A 15863-nucleotide genomic window follows, 5' to 3' on the forward strand; every position below is an offset into this window, starting at 1 on the left:
CAGACTGGGTGTTAAGTTTGAGATTTACTGCTTTTTAGAGAGTTGCAAAAGTAAAATCTTGGGCTGGAATTACAGCCTCTAAAGTTGAAATTAACTAAATAAATAATTACCCTTTTGCTTGAAATAAGTTGATTTTTGGGTCCGCTCGACATTTTCGCTGTCTAGCCGCCAAATTTGTTCGTTTCTTGAAATGAACAACACTTGTATGCATGGGACCTGTTTCCGCCACTGAGTTTGGTCCTTGAGCAGTTTCTGTGGTGGCTGACTCGAGACGTTGGAGCGAATTGAATGGCAAGGGGCTAACCTGAGACATCGATCCGGGTGAGCTACATGTACATGTACATGTACATTGTACTCGAATGTACCCTAAGAGTGCTAGGGCAGTTTTGGTGCTACAGTGAGTAACAGGCAGGGCAGTTTTGGGCGCTACAGTGACTAAAAGTTAAAATAAAATATGCAGGCCTGCACCAGAGATGGCTGCTAATACATGTACCTTTGAAAAGTGTTATTTAGCTAAATCATATTTTTGTTGTGTGATTTATATTTTGCATACATTTTGCTTTCACAATTTAAGTCTTTACAATTTGCAATAATTAGGTTTTGCCCTTCATCGACATATAACCACTGTCATACTCGGTGTGTTACACCTGAGTGAAAGTTAAACAACCTCACGTGCTTGGTGGTCGAGTGGTAAGACGTCTGCTCAACAAAGCAGAAGGTTGTGGGTTCGATTCCCACCCGAGTGCTTTTGCTGACTTTCACTCAGGTTGAACATACTGAGTATACATGTACAGTGTTTGTACGTCGATGAAGGACAAAACCTAATATTGATGCAAATTCTATCTTATGAATAGTCTTTGCTACTTGATATGAACACTCCCCGATAGAAACGATACATGACACTCAATTGAAAATCCTCTGTACAGGCCTGGCATATCTTTTAAAAGTAAAGGCCTCATTGGCCTACATGTAGGTTGGAAGTAATATGGCTTGACAGGATCATTTGCAAGTACTCAAAAATCTGCCTTTTGAAATAACCTGTTAATAAAAGCACAAATTGTGTTCATGATCTTTATTAAAAGATACATGACACTTGAGCTGAAAAGTCAGCCATTTTATTTACATTTCTGTAATTGCAAATGATACTATTGGCCTTTCAAGATAGCTTTTGCTATTGGTTTTAATTTCTGTTGAAAAGCACTGATTATACAGTGCCAGTAATTATAGTATACAAATAATGAATGTTTGTGAGTGCAATGGTAAGAATAATTTCAATAGTGCAATGGAACTTTTCATCTGTCACCGAATGGAATTATTCTTACCATTGCACGAACGTGAAACATTCATTATTTGTAAAATATAAATTATGCTGATGCAAATTCCATCAAAAGTCAAATACTGACAAAGTGTAATTTTTCTAATGATGAATGGAAAGAGAGCCCACATGTTTGCAATTGTAGTGGCTTGGTGTAAGAGTATGGTCTTGTAATTGTAACAGCCCTTGGGTATGTTGCAGTTAGAATGTTAGAAGTGGATTGCACCAGAATTCCTGGTGTCAGTTTTACAGGACAAAAAGTAATGACAAAACTCTTCAATGAAAAGTATGCTAACATACAGTAGTCTGCTTTTACAAATACGTCTAAAAATAGGGAAATTGTTCAAACTGTATGTTGACCAGTATAGCTCAGCATGTCAATGCAATACTGTGTATTTACTCATGTAGGGCATTTATTGCTCAAGATGCATGGCACTCAAACACAAAGCTGAAGGTACCATGGAGCACTTGGTCTTGGTAAAACACCACGCCCCACACCACAGGAGTCTTACAATATTGATCCAATTTTGTACCAGAGGCCATCTGCCCATTCACTGCTTGTACACGTTATACCGTGATCAATGCAGGGTACATTGAAAATAAAAGTGAGATAGCATTGGCACCCAAGTCATATTTAACAGGATGATCTCCTTGGTGTGTGCAAGATACAATTATTACACATTATTGATGTGCAATGCCGTACATTTATTTATTTATTGGCAAGATGGCTTTTGTGCCAAAAGTAAGCCACTACTTCCTGCATCTTGGTGCCAAGACATGATACGACTGTGCGTTTATTTCGGTGTAAAGTAAAAACTTTACCCTTGGTTAAAGCCAAATTTATCAGATTTATAAATAAATGCAAATGTGAACATGTATGATCCGGCAAGGATTCTAAAGAGTAATTTAATAAGCAGTGAATGCAGCTGTGTCATTGCAATTGCTTCTTCAGGGAGTTTGGACCCTTCCCGTGCCGATCCCCAGGTCCAACTGACTCAGTCGCTAGTACCTGATAATAAAAAGGGTCTCGATCTCAGGGTGACAAGTTTACAGTGCAGTGGAAACGATCATAGGTGAACTTTGCACCATCCCTGATCAACACGAGGCATTGATGCACGGTGGAATATTTGTCTCTAAAGAAACACAGCAGAGCTGTTCGCGTACAGTTAAAGTTAGCAGGGAAATGACAGTGACAGCTCATCAGATCCTGGTCGACTTTTACCCGTATTATGCAGCAGAATACCTGCAGTATTAGAAATCCAGGATAAGCCTTACTGGATGATATGCAAGAAACTTGGCATAAAAACCTGCAGACTCAACTAGGCTTGAAGTGATTGCAAGAAGTACAAGCTGCCCCTTGCTTACAGCTAATTGGGTAGGCTTAACTGTACATACGCCTAGTGAGATGGTTGTTTTTCCCCGAGTTGTCACATCGATAATCCTGCCGAACCTCCACTAACGGTGTAACCGTAAGCATCTAGTTGGCCGTTTAAAGATGTCTGTATCCTAGGATACATGTACTTCAAAGCCAGAGATGATGTAAATCAGAGATTCTGCCATTTAAGTAGCTTAATAACAACTGTACGTGGACATGTTTTCTTGAGCTGTATAGATGTTGCAGAGACTCTGCTTAAAACTGGAAACTTTGCAGCAGAACATGGAATACCTGCATGTCGATGATTTTGTTCTGATAATGTTTTCTGAGCTCGTTTGCATGGCAGTGGCTCGGCTCATTATCCTCAAGTATTGCAGCGGGACATCTGATACAGCAGCTTTGTGTATGTCCTAGGTTCATTTGAGCTGTGGGTCACCCTGCATAAATCCGCTGAACCTGAAACTTTGCAGCAGGACTTGGCATAGATGATCAAGAATTCAGCTGTGATAGTGATATTTTCTGATGAGCTCTTCAGCATTACAGAGACTCAGCTAGATCGAGACCCTTAAGCAATGCAGTGGCACTTGGCATAAAGGCGAGATGCTTGTAACTAGCAGAGAGTTTAAAAGAGGAGGTGCCTGATCCTTGGAATAGCCCAACATCAGGGTGACAGTGGGGTATCAGTATCTGGCTGTCGGTGAAGGCAGTGTTTTGGCTCATTATCCTCAAGTATTGCAGCGGGACATCTGATACAGCAGCTTTGTGCATGTCCTAGGTTCATTTGAGCTGTGGGTCTGGGTCACTCTGCAGAAATCCGCCGAACCTGAAACTTTGCAGCAGGACTTGGCATAGATGATCAAGGATTCAGCTCTGATAATGATATTTTCTGATGAACTCTTCAGCAGTACAGAGACTCAGCTGGATCGAGACCCTTAAACAATGCAGTGGCACTTGGCATAAAAGCGAGATGCTTGTAAGCAGCATAGAGTTAAAAAGAGGAGGTGCCTGATCCTTGGAATAACCCAACATCAGGGTGACAGTGGGGTATCAGTATCTGGCTGTCGGTGAAGGCGTAATCCATACTGTCGTTTGAGACTGAAGTATCACATGATATGCATAATTCATCCGTTGTTTTATTAGAACGAAAAATTTAGATTCTTGAAAGTGACAGTTTAATATTTGATCCAGCAACATTTAAATGTATTGCTTTTTCTACTTTATGAAACAAAGCATTTAAAAGCTGTTATAATTTTAGCAATTGTATATTTTTGTGGTCACTTTTCATTGTGATGAATTCTTTTTAATTGATAGTTTACATAGTAGAGACTTTTGATGGAAATTGCGTCAGGTTGGTGTAATTTTAATGTAAGGTTTTTCACAATGACACGATTTCTCAATTTTAACCCTCCTACTGTTTCAACGGTCACGGACAATAAAAAAAAAAATCCTCTTCCTCTGCCATGCTTTTTACCTAAGCTAGTCACCAACAGTCAGATCATATTTCAAGCAAGCTAGCAAGTGACTAGTCAAACTCAGTCATCAGACAACAGCAGGCAGGAAGTAGGCACAGCTGTCTTATCAATCATCTACAGTCAAAGTAAAGCTGTATCAAGTTACATAAACAGTCACAGCCAGTCAATCCTGCTTTATAAGGGCTGGGAGCTTTTAACTGTTGAAAACAGTCACTTGTGAGAATTAGACTGAAAGGACAACTTTAAACAGAATGTACGTTTGCATAGGAGGGTTAAATGTTGAATTTGCCCTTCACTGATTACGGCAGGTGAGGGCAAAACCAAGTGAAATATTGGCTTAAATATATGAAGGTGTTCAGACCAAATGCCTTTGTAAAAACTAATTTGATGCATAAAAAGTACAGTGGCCTTTATTTAGCTGGATGGTGGTATTGGTGGGGGGAAGGCCCCTGGCAGCATTTAATGGTGTCATAAAAGAACAATCTTTTTAAGAGCTTTTAAGATAGTTCAGACACCCCCCCCCCCCAAAAAAAGCTATGCTACTGATTACATTCAAACATGTTAACTAATTTGTGTTCATTAATTAATTTAATTCACTTGTGCCTGCCAACCTACATGTACCTAAAGATTCATTTTTGATAACAACCAATTTTTTATTTTTTTTATTTTTAACTAAATATTCCTTTCAGTTTTAGTGGGAAACACAAGCCGAGGTGGTGGTTTGTTGTATAGCCCAACCATAAAGCCAAGGCCCCTAAAATGTGTGGGCTACAAACCATCTAGAAACAACACAGAAAACATAAACTCATGAAATTGAACATGAAAGTTCATCATGCCAATGTGGTTTGTGTTGCCTGTGAATGTGCTTTCCATGAATATGATTCCATTTTCTACAACATTTTTGTGTGGTATGTGGAAATAAGGAATAGGCGCCCAATCCTCGGAATAACCCAACATCAGGGTGACACTGGGGGTATCTCCAGCTGTCGGTGAAGGCGTCGATGACCCTACACTTCGGTTTAGGATCCTCTTGTTGACTGTTTTTACTCTTTTTTAAACTCATGCTTTTCATCTGTTGCTTATTAAAGCTTTACATGTACCGGTACCTTATTTGGAGGCAAAGTAAAGCCATATTTTTTTCTCACCGTGTACCTCACTCATTACAGTAATGAGTTCAAGGGCTTTTAAAGTTAATGTTAGTTTTCCATAGTCTAGCATTTTATTGATAAAAGTGTGAATGGGGTTTACAATAAAAATTCTTTAAGTAATGAAGGCTAATCCTTCTTATGGATGTACATGTAAACTTTACATGTACATCCATAAGAAGGATTAGCCTTCATTATTTAAAGAATTAATTACCCAGCCCTTTCATAGGCACTGAAGTGTCCAAAACTGCCATGCCTAATCACTGTAGTGTCCAAAACTGCCATGCCTAATTACTGTAGTGTCCAAAACTGCAATGCCTATTCACTGTAGTGTCCAAAACTGCCATGCCTTATATTAGGCATGGCAGTTTTAGATACTACAGTAATTAGGCATGGCAGATTTGGATACTATAATCACTGTAGTGTCCAAAACTGCAATGCCTAATCACTGTAGCGCCTGAAACAGCCTGTGCACTCCATGGTTTTATTGATTAATTGTTTATTGATTACAAAATACACAATGTAGTACAAGTGCTGATGGAATTAACATTTATTTAAAATATGACTAGGAAGGAATGCATAAAAAACTGTCATTTTCTTTGATACAAAATTAGTCAGCCGATGCTGTTTTCCTAGATGAACTTTTGTGTCAAGTCACTGTAAATATTAACATTAGGTATTTGCAATTTTGTCTTTTGGGGCAATCCAAATTTCCTAATTATTTGAGCTAAATATATTTAATATAAACAGGAGGTCATTTGTTCACTAAAAGCTGACTAAGCTTGTTATTTTTTTTCCTACCGAGCTCTTAGAAAGTACTGGTGTACCTGTACATGTACATATACCCACAATGACAAACTATCCAATCATAAATCAGGTCTTCATCATTCAATCCTTTGAATCACCTTTCGCATCCGTTGAATATTGTCCCTTGCAATATTTAAGGTCGTTCGCGTAATAGGTAACAGGTACTGAAATAGTCTTAAATATATTGAATATTCTGTTGTTCATAATGAACGATTCCATGGCAAACTCTTGGCCAAAGAAATCTTGTCCACTTGACCATTATGAAAGCTAATTACATGGAGCTATTAGCAGATACCCTTCAAGATATTCTTGGCTGGTTCATGTTCAGATTCCGAGGAAGTGCAGTTGAACCCTTTGTGATATCTTTCACGTTGCCTCTTGCATTTTCTTTGCTCTCCTTAACTTCAACAAAGCCTCTGATACAAAATCTGGAAAGGGTAAGACTTACTTTGATGATGTCTACAATCATATATCTCTTGTTCTTTGAGCAGACAAGACTGCTCTTGCCAGTCTATTCTAATGATACATCCTTTCCTATGAACACAACACCAAATTAATATACGACATATATCACCATATAGGGTACGGCTTGCCAAGGGGCAGTCAACCAGTTGGTGCTGGATTTTTAATTGTTTAATTACAAACAATAGACCTAATTACGCAAATTCCATGTAATTGAATTTTTTAAACACTGTTACAAACTCCCGAAGAAACCCACTAGATTAAAAACCAGAGATAAAACTCAATGAGCAAAAACTCTGGAAAACCTTGTGGTTGCCAGCAAAACAAAACATTTCGCACGTTTACACAAAGCTATTTTTAAAGCTGATCCATTCTCAGTTTGTCCTTAACTGAACTGAAGTCGCAAGCTAGAATGATCCCACCACACCTTCGCCTCGTACGTTCTACGTACGTTCTATGTTAAACGCACGTTCTTTCCTATGCAAATTTGACACACCCTTTCTACCCTTATGTAACTCCGCCTCCCAGAATTCATTCCTCTACCGATTAGACACATTTGCCTGCTATACAACTGTAACGCAGGCAAAGATAATTCTTATTCTGGAATTAATCGTGACAGGGCCAACACATGTATCCCCACAGGAAACAAAAGGGGACGCTGCATCATTATGCCAACAATGCTGTGTTATTTTGATAAGTTTTCACCAATTTTGTATTGTGTGCAGAATGCTTATTTTTGCTCTGCACTGCCAGTATTTTTGTTTTTACAGAACCTGAAAATATAGGCCTAATCCTTTGAAATAATTACTTTCTTGTATAGCAACATGAGAACTACGTGTGTAGCCCTCTTAAGCAGGGACACTATATTGTAGTTGCAGCCCATGAGGTCTTGGTGAAGTTTACAATGTATTTTGTTGACAAACACCAATGAGGAACAGGGTGATGATACCATGTCACGTAGATACCCTGAATAACTGGATAACTTGCAGATGGGGTGTAGTGAGCTTGTCATAATTGCCTGTCAATACAGCTAGGCATGATATGATGATTTTAGGTTGATCTGTTTTGACTCTGCATGAATGCCACTTAAAGAGTAGCACATCAGTGGAGCTTGAAAAGATCAAGACGATCAGAATACAAAAACCAAATATTGGACAAGTTCAGTTCTATGTACACGTTATTATGTGCAATATAATTTGCAAGTCTAATTCTTCCACTTGCAGTATTTACAATTATTATTAAGTCATAAAAAGATCTGTTGTCAAACTTTATACATATGTACGTCAACTTATGCAGTGCTCCGAATCACTAGGAAGGTGGAAAAAAATAAAGGTATATCGCAAAATAAACGCGGTATATTTCTAAGTTATGAACTCTTAATTCAAACAATTCAAAAAGAAGAATTGTGAAATGAAATAAATCACTGGTTTTAGTTTCTGATTATGCGCAACTTAAAGTAGAACGCAATAGGCTTGGTACTTTTCATTTGCTTTTCCCACTAGTATAAAAAGACATTACTGTAACTATCAGTTTAAAAATATCAGCAACAACTTCAAATCTCAATTCTCAACAAAAGTGGGGATAATGTACACCCCTGCTTAGCACCTTTGAAAATTGAAAGGGGTCGGACATAAAACCATTAATTAAAACCCTTAATTTAATGAATAAAAACAGGGCCGAAACAGGTTCCAAAGCTTTAAAATGAAAATTCTAATTAACCCTTCAAAAGGTTTTTATTGATAAGGCATATCAATTTGTTTATGGCCGAAACCGCACTCCTATTTAATTTGATTCAACTCGATTTTGCGCATTGCTCAATTTTAACAAAATGTAACACAAATGCGCGCACGCGTGTGTGTGGAAGTGAATGTACTTTGTGCGCTATATCTTTGGACCTGATTATCGAATAGCACGCACACACACACAAAATACAATGCCCATGGCGTATGTGAGCGGGGTTATGATTGGCGATCATCTTCTTCAATCCTAAAAGTACAGGTCTTAACAAGGTCTAATCAGAATACATAGTTAGTTAGACCAGAACCTTCCCTAACAATGTTTTTTTTAAGAAGGCCATACGGTGGCGCTGTTTGTATTTACGGCGAGTTGAAATGGTGCAGGTTTTACTGAAAACTATGATTTACACATAATCGTGTTAAATTCTGCTTAAACAACAATATAAATCCTGAAAATACAGGCTTTCCTGTTAATATCAATTCAATATTTCTTATCAGTATGATGTAGAATATTATTGTCTGTCTTGTATTCTTTTAAGAAGTGAAAGCGTTGTTCCGTTTTTCAATGGTGTACAAAAAGAGACATCGAGGCACAGTTTTTGATGGCAACTCCCATAGCGGAATATCAGGGACTGTGTGGGCGCTTGAAAAGGAGCGCTAACAAATTGATATGAAATGACCAAGGAATTAATACCCTTTGAACTTATCCGCTCCGTTCACAAGTACCCCCTCACTGGCAAAGGAAGTACAGTTGGGGGTGCGCGGCCACTGCGTGTACATGGAACAAATCCCCTGGTGTACGCGTGTCACACACAAGGAACGGTGAGCGTCAACCAGCCAAATGTACCGCCCATGGGACGTCGTTGCTAGGTAAAAGGGCGCCCTCTTTTGGTAGCGCATGGAGCTCATATAGTCGACCAAATCTGGCGTTATTGTGAATACTTCTGCCTTTTGATCCTGCAGGTCTGGAAAGGATTAATATTAAACAAAAGGGATAACTTTGCCCAGACGAAGGTAAATAGCTTTAGAGACAATCTTGTAATCTACGTTGAGTAACCAAATTAGTCTTTTTTTCTGAGGATTCAGCTGATCTCCAGCTTTTTCAAGCAAAGTTATCATACTTCTGTGTTTGAAAGTTGGCGAGATGTTATCGTCAAAAGATCTATGATACACTTTCAGAAGATCTAGTCTGAGCATAAAAGATCCCAAAATTGAACGTAGAATTCTTTGGGCAAGTCATCATCTCCCGGCGTTTTATTAGTCTGCATACTTCATAAGTGGGAGAATCATGGCAGTAGAGTTACTTATGTTTGCCCCTGAAACTAGGAATTATGTTTTCATAATTAAGAAAGAAGAAATAATTGTCTCGAAAGATGGGGGGGGGAGGGGGGGGGGCTCGTGCCATATTTTCTATGGGGAGCGCTGATAAAATCCTACAATCAGGCACACTATACATGTTGTAGGCCTATTAACTAAAAGTGTACAAATGCACCCTTCTCATTTAGGGGGAGACCGTTCCCCTGTACATCAAATTCTTACACTTTGCTAGTGCTTTTTTTTTTTTGTATGGAATTTTTTTTGGGGGGGGGGCTTGCCAAATTGTTGCCCCCCCCCACCGGTAGAACCGCCACTGCTTTCATTTATGTTTGCTGTAAATTAAAATTTTAATTAATACTGAATTTGTATAGATCTATGATTTCATTCTATTACTTGTCAAGTGCCCAGAGTGAAACACCAGAGGTAAAACTCTATGAGGTAAAAACTCTGGAAAACCTTGTGGCCGATCCCTCATACATTAACTTTAATACTTACATACTCCGAGTTTCTCCTCTTCTTTTAAATTAAAATATACGATGTATTGTGGTCATTATGAAAATTACTGACCTAGCGACGTGGTGAACACAGGCTAGAATGGCCATACTACAGCCACACACGCCCTTAATTTACTCGATTACGTCCTCAATGACATTCTATTCAAATTTAACCTATTCTTTATCATGATCACTCAAGGGAATGTACATGTACATGTACATCATTGGCATTTGCATTAGTTTTCAGAAATGAACTACTTGAGGGGTTAGTATAATATATCAAATTATTGTTACACTGACATGTCTGAAGTTTTGTGTTGGAAATTGCTGGAAAAACTAAGAAAAACAAAAATGTTTGAGTATTCTGGTTCCCTGACTCCACTGAAGATTAAATGGATTAATTTATAGATGCCGGAAAATTGTACGATTAGGGAACCAGTCTAGCTGGCCTGCACCTATTCAGAACATGCAACCAATAGCAAACAAAATTTGGACTGAAAAAAAAATTGTACATTTGGAGCAGTAGTTGAAAAACAGTTAGGTTTTTCCAACGGTGGTCAGCCGACCACCGTTGGAAATGTATACAAAATTACCATTTTCTTGAAAGTGACTTCACACCAGGTGCCATAATTTTACAGGATGCTTTAGACTGTCATTTACCAACATCCTGTTGTGTATTTCGTAAAAACTTGGTAGTTTTGTTTTTCGATGTTTGCAAATGTTGTATTTTCCCTTTAATTTACTCAATTACGTCCTCAATGACATTCTATTCAAATTTAACCTATTCTTTATCATGATCACTCAAGCATCAAGCTTGTAAGTAACATACGAACACATTTTCATGCTACTTCGCTTCGCTCATACGCATGAAAAACAGTTAGGTTTTACAGAACGTTATAAAGGAAAAGGAGGACACAATTTGTTCATATTCAGAATTTTATTATTATACATGATGGGGGCTGGCCTGCACACAGGCATGCAGGCTGAAATAAGAAAGTATGCAAGGGGGAGAGATAATAGGGTCAATACATGTACCTCAAAAAAGGCGACGATCAGCAGCATCTTAACCGACTGGGCCATGCTGGTAGTCTCGCTTTCTTCTTTTTCGGGCTTCAGTGTCCTTAAAAACTTCTTTCTCCGCTGTTATATGATTTTCTATTGATCTGGAGACAAGTTGCCTGTTCCTTTTTTTTGTCCATATACGAGACGGTCATCCACCCTGCCTTGCTCGAGTTGGCGATCTTAATCTTGTTCTTGTGTTCTGCCAGCAGCTGGCTTGGTCTGTATCGCCTTTAACGATAATTGCCGTCTTGATGTCGCCAAGGGCAATTTGAAGTTTCCCACAAAACTCAAATCGGGCCACGTTGCCTGGTTTTGTTAACTCTTTGGAGTCCAGTTTATTCTTGAGTTCCCGAATGGAGGTGGAGTCCTCTTTCGGTGCAGAGATAGCGTTAAACTTCTTGTCAAAGTAATCTTTACATTTGTCGAACATAAACGCCGACGGATCAGGATTCGTGGAGTGGTCTGCCTCTGTCGACATTACGCAAACTAAGCCAAACTATGTAAGTAAATACCGTAAGCAATGGAAGACGAATAAGGGTTGGATATACGGCGTGAGTGCCAGAACCTGAAGTGACTATTCTACACAATGAATAGCATGCGTGACCTGTCTGGCAATCCGACTGGTCAATGGTGGACTTAACTTCGGTCGGCCGAGGATGTCTGTCTCACTGCGGAGTTTGTCACACCAGACGTTACACCCCAAAACCCTGGTTTAAAATTAAGTACAAATTGTCACCAGTAATGCATCTCCTACACAAGATTATTACATGCATCGTCCATAGCAGCTCAATATCATTTAACATACCATAAAATGCAAGGTACATTTTATACACAAAAACCCAAACAACTAGTTATTGCCAAGGCACATTTACAATGTTTTACAACAGTTATACCAATATCAATTTGCACTTTGAAATGTTACTTTGGAATCTGCAAAGCAATAATAGTACTTACAGGTTATGGCAAATAACCTGGTCTGTGTTTTATTGACGGTGACGAGGAGACGAGGACGCCCGCAGCCTACCAACTCTGTGGGACTCATTCCCAACAGTGCAAACAAATTGCACACTCGGCTTATTAAGAACGTACAACTCCCCAATGTGGGTACAAACTAACAAGCATAATATATACATGTAGTGTCCATCAGCGTAGCAAGGGGGGGGGGAGGTATTTTACCCCCAATATTTGTGTCAAGACTGCCCTTTTCCATTCAAATGCTTTTTCACCAGTGCTTATCCCCTTCCTCATTTTGTTGTAAAGAGTGTCCTTTTTTGCAAAGTGCCCTTTTTTTCTGAACAAATGCCCTTTTGAAAAAGATGTCGTGCCCTTCCATGTGCCTGTGGCCATTCCGGGTGCCTTTTTTTTACTTCACGCATGTATTGTCCTGAAAAGGACCATATATTGTCCGTTAGTGTGCATAATCATCGGATTAATGTCCGGGAAAAAAAAACATGTCTACATTTCAGCACGATGTGCAAGTGCCCTTTTCAAAATTTTTTGACTCTCGACTACCACCATTTCACACCGTACACTAGTTTCGAAATAAACTATAAAATTTAAGTTGACTTCAAAATAAATAAAATTTTGTAACTTAAAAATACGCTGTGGGATTTGAACCTGCAACCTTCCGATTCAGAGTCAGCAGTCCACACTACTCAACTACCACCATTTCACACCATACACTAGTTTTGAAATTAACTATAAAGTTTAAGTTGACCTCAAAATTAATAAAATTTTGTAACTTAAAAATATGCTGTGGGATTTGAACCTGCAACCTTCCGATTCAGAGTCAGCAGTCCACACCTCTCGACTACCACCATTTCACACCGTACACTAGTTTCGAAATTAACTATAAAGTTTAAGTTGACCTCAAAATTAATAAAATTTTGTAACCTAAAAATACTCTGTGGGATTTGAACCTGCAACCTTCCGATTCAGAGTTAGCAGTCCACACCTCTCGACTACCACCATTTCACACCATACACTAGTTTCGAATTTAAATATAAAATTTAAGTTGACTTCAAAATTAATAAAATTTTGTAACCTAAAAATACGCTGTGGGATTTGAACCTGCAACCTTCCGATTCAGAGTTAGCAGTCCACACCTCTCGACTACCACCATTTCACACCAAACACTAGTTTCGAATTTAAATATAAAATTTAAGTTGACTTCAAAATTAATAAAATTTTGTAACCTAAAAATACGCTTTGGGATTTGAACCTGCAACCTTCCGATTCAGAGTTAGCAGTCCACACCTCTCGACTACCACCATTTCACACTGTACACTAGTTTCGAATTTAACTATAAAATTTAAGTTGACTTCAAAATAAAAAAATTTGTAACTTAAAAATACACTGTGGGATTTGAACCTGCAACCTTCCGATTCAGAGTCAGCAGTCCACACAACTCGACTACCACCATTTCACACTGTACACTAGTTTAAAAATTAAATATAAAGTTTAAGTTGACCTCAAAATAAATAAAATTTCGTAACCTAAAAATACGCTGTAGGATTTGAACCTGCAACCTTCCGATTCAGAGTCAGCAGTCCACACCACTCGACTACTACTATTCACACCATACACTAGTTTCAAAATTAACTATAAAGTTTAAGTTGACTTTAAAATTTTATGTCTTCTTGGGTGAATTTCAATCTGAAGGTTGCGGGTTCAAATCCAGGTTGGAAATTTTAGATTTTAGATTTTATTTATTTTTGGGTAAATTCAAACTTCATAGTTGATTTCGTAACATTTAAAAATTGTGAAATTACACTTAGTCCAATGGTATGGACTACTGACTTGAAATGTGAAGGTTGTGGGTTCAATTCCAGGGTGGGAATTTAAGTTTTTAAAATTTTATGTCTTTTTGGGTAAATTAAAACATTATAGTTAATTTCGTAATCTTTAAAAAATGTGAAATTACACTTAGTCCAATGGTATGGACTACTGACTCTAAATCTGAAGGTTTTGGGTTCAAATCCAGGGTGGAAATTTTAGATTTTAAAATTTTATGTCTTTTAAATTTTATAGTTAATTTCGTAACCACAAAAAAGTGTGAAATTATGCTTAGTCCAATGGTATGGACTGCCGACTCTAAATCTGAAGGTTGCGGGTTCAAATCCAGGTTGGAAATTTTAGATTTTAGATTTTATTTATTTTTGGGTAAATTGAAACTTCATAGTTAATATCGTCACACTTAAAAATTGTGAAATTACACTTAGTCCAATGGTATGGACTACTGACTTGAAATCTGAAGGTTGTGGGTTCAATTCCAGGGTAGAAATTTTAGATTTTAAAATTTTATGTCTTTTTGGGTAAATTTAAACTTGATAGTTAATTTTGTAACCACTCAAAAGTGTGAAATTATGCTTAGTCCGATGGTATGGACTGCTGAGTCTAAATCTGAAGGTTGAGGGTACAAATCCAGGGTGGAAATTTTAGATTTTAAAATTGTATGTCTTTTTGGGTAAATTTAAACTTCATAGTTAATTTCGTAACCACTAAAAAGTGTGAAATTATGCTTAGTCCAATGGTATGGACTGCCGACTCTCAATCTGAAGATTGCGGGTTCAAATCCAGGTTGGAAATTTTAGGTTTTAGATTTTATTTATTTTTGGGTAAATTGAAACTTCATAGTTAATTTCGTAACAATTAAAAAACGGAAATTACACTTAGTCCAATGGTATGGACTACTGACTCGAAATCTGAAGGTTGTGGGTTCAATTCCAGGGTGGAAATTTTAGATTTCAAGATTTTATTACTTTTAAGGTCAATTGAAACTTCATAGTTAATTTCGTAACCACTAAAAAGTGTGAAATTATGCTTAGTCCAATGGTATGGACTGCCGACTCTAAATCTGAAGGTTGTGGGTTCAAATCCAGGTTAGAAATTTTAGATTTTAGATTTTATTTATTTTTGGGTAAATTGAAACTTCATAGTTAATATCGTAACACTTAAAAATTGTGAAATTACACTTAGTCCAATGGTATGGACTACTGACTTGAAATCTGAAGGTTGTGGGTTCAAATCCAGGGGTGGAGTTTTGGTTTTTGAAATTTTATGTCTTTTGGGGTAAATTTAACTTCATAGTTAATTTCATAACCACTAAAAAGTGTGAAATTATGCTTAGTCCAATGGTATGGACTGCTGACTTGAAATCTGAAAGTTGTGGGTTCAATTCCAGGGTGGAAATTTTAGATTTTAGATTTTATTTATTTTTGGGTAAATTGAAACTTCATAGTTAATATCGTAACATTTAAAATTGTGAAATTACACTTAGTCAAATGGTATGGACTACTGACTTGAAATCTGAAGGTTGTGGGTTCAATTCCAGGGTGGTAATTTCAGATTTTAAAATTTTATTACTTTTCTGGGTAAATTAAAACATTATAGTTAATTTCGTAACCTTTAAAAAGTGTGAAATTAGGCTGAGTCCAATGGTATGGACTATACCGACTCGAAATCTGAAGGTTGCGGGTTCAATTCCAGGGGGGGAATTTTAGATTTTAAAATTTAGTTCTTTTGGGTAAATTTAACTTTGATAGTTAATTTTGTAACCACTAAAAAGTGTGAAATTATGCTTAGTCCAATGGTACGGACGGCTGACTTGAAATCTGAAGGTTGTGAGTTCAAATCCAGGGTGGAGTTTTGGTTTTTGAAATTTTATGTCTTTTGGGGT

The sequence above is a fragment of the Patiria miniata genome, unplaced genomic scaffold (genome assembly GCF_015706575.1).
Source record: "Patiria miniata isolate m_02_andy unplaced genomic scaffold, ASM1570657v1 HiC_scaffold_6, whole genome shotgun sequence".
Taxonomy (NCBI): domain Eukaryota; kingdom Metazoa; phylum Echinodermata; class Asteroidea; order Valvatida; family Asterinidae; genus Patiria; species Patiria miniata.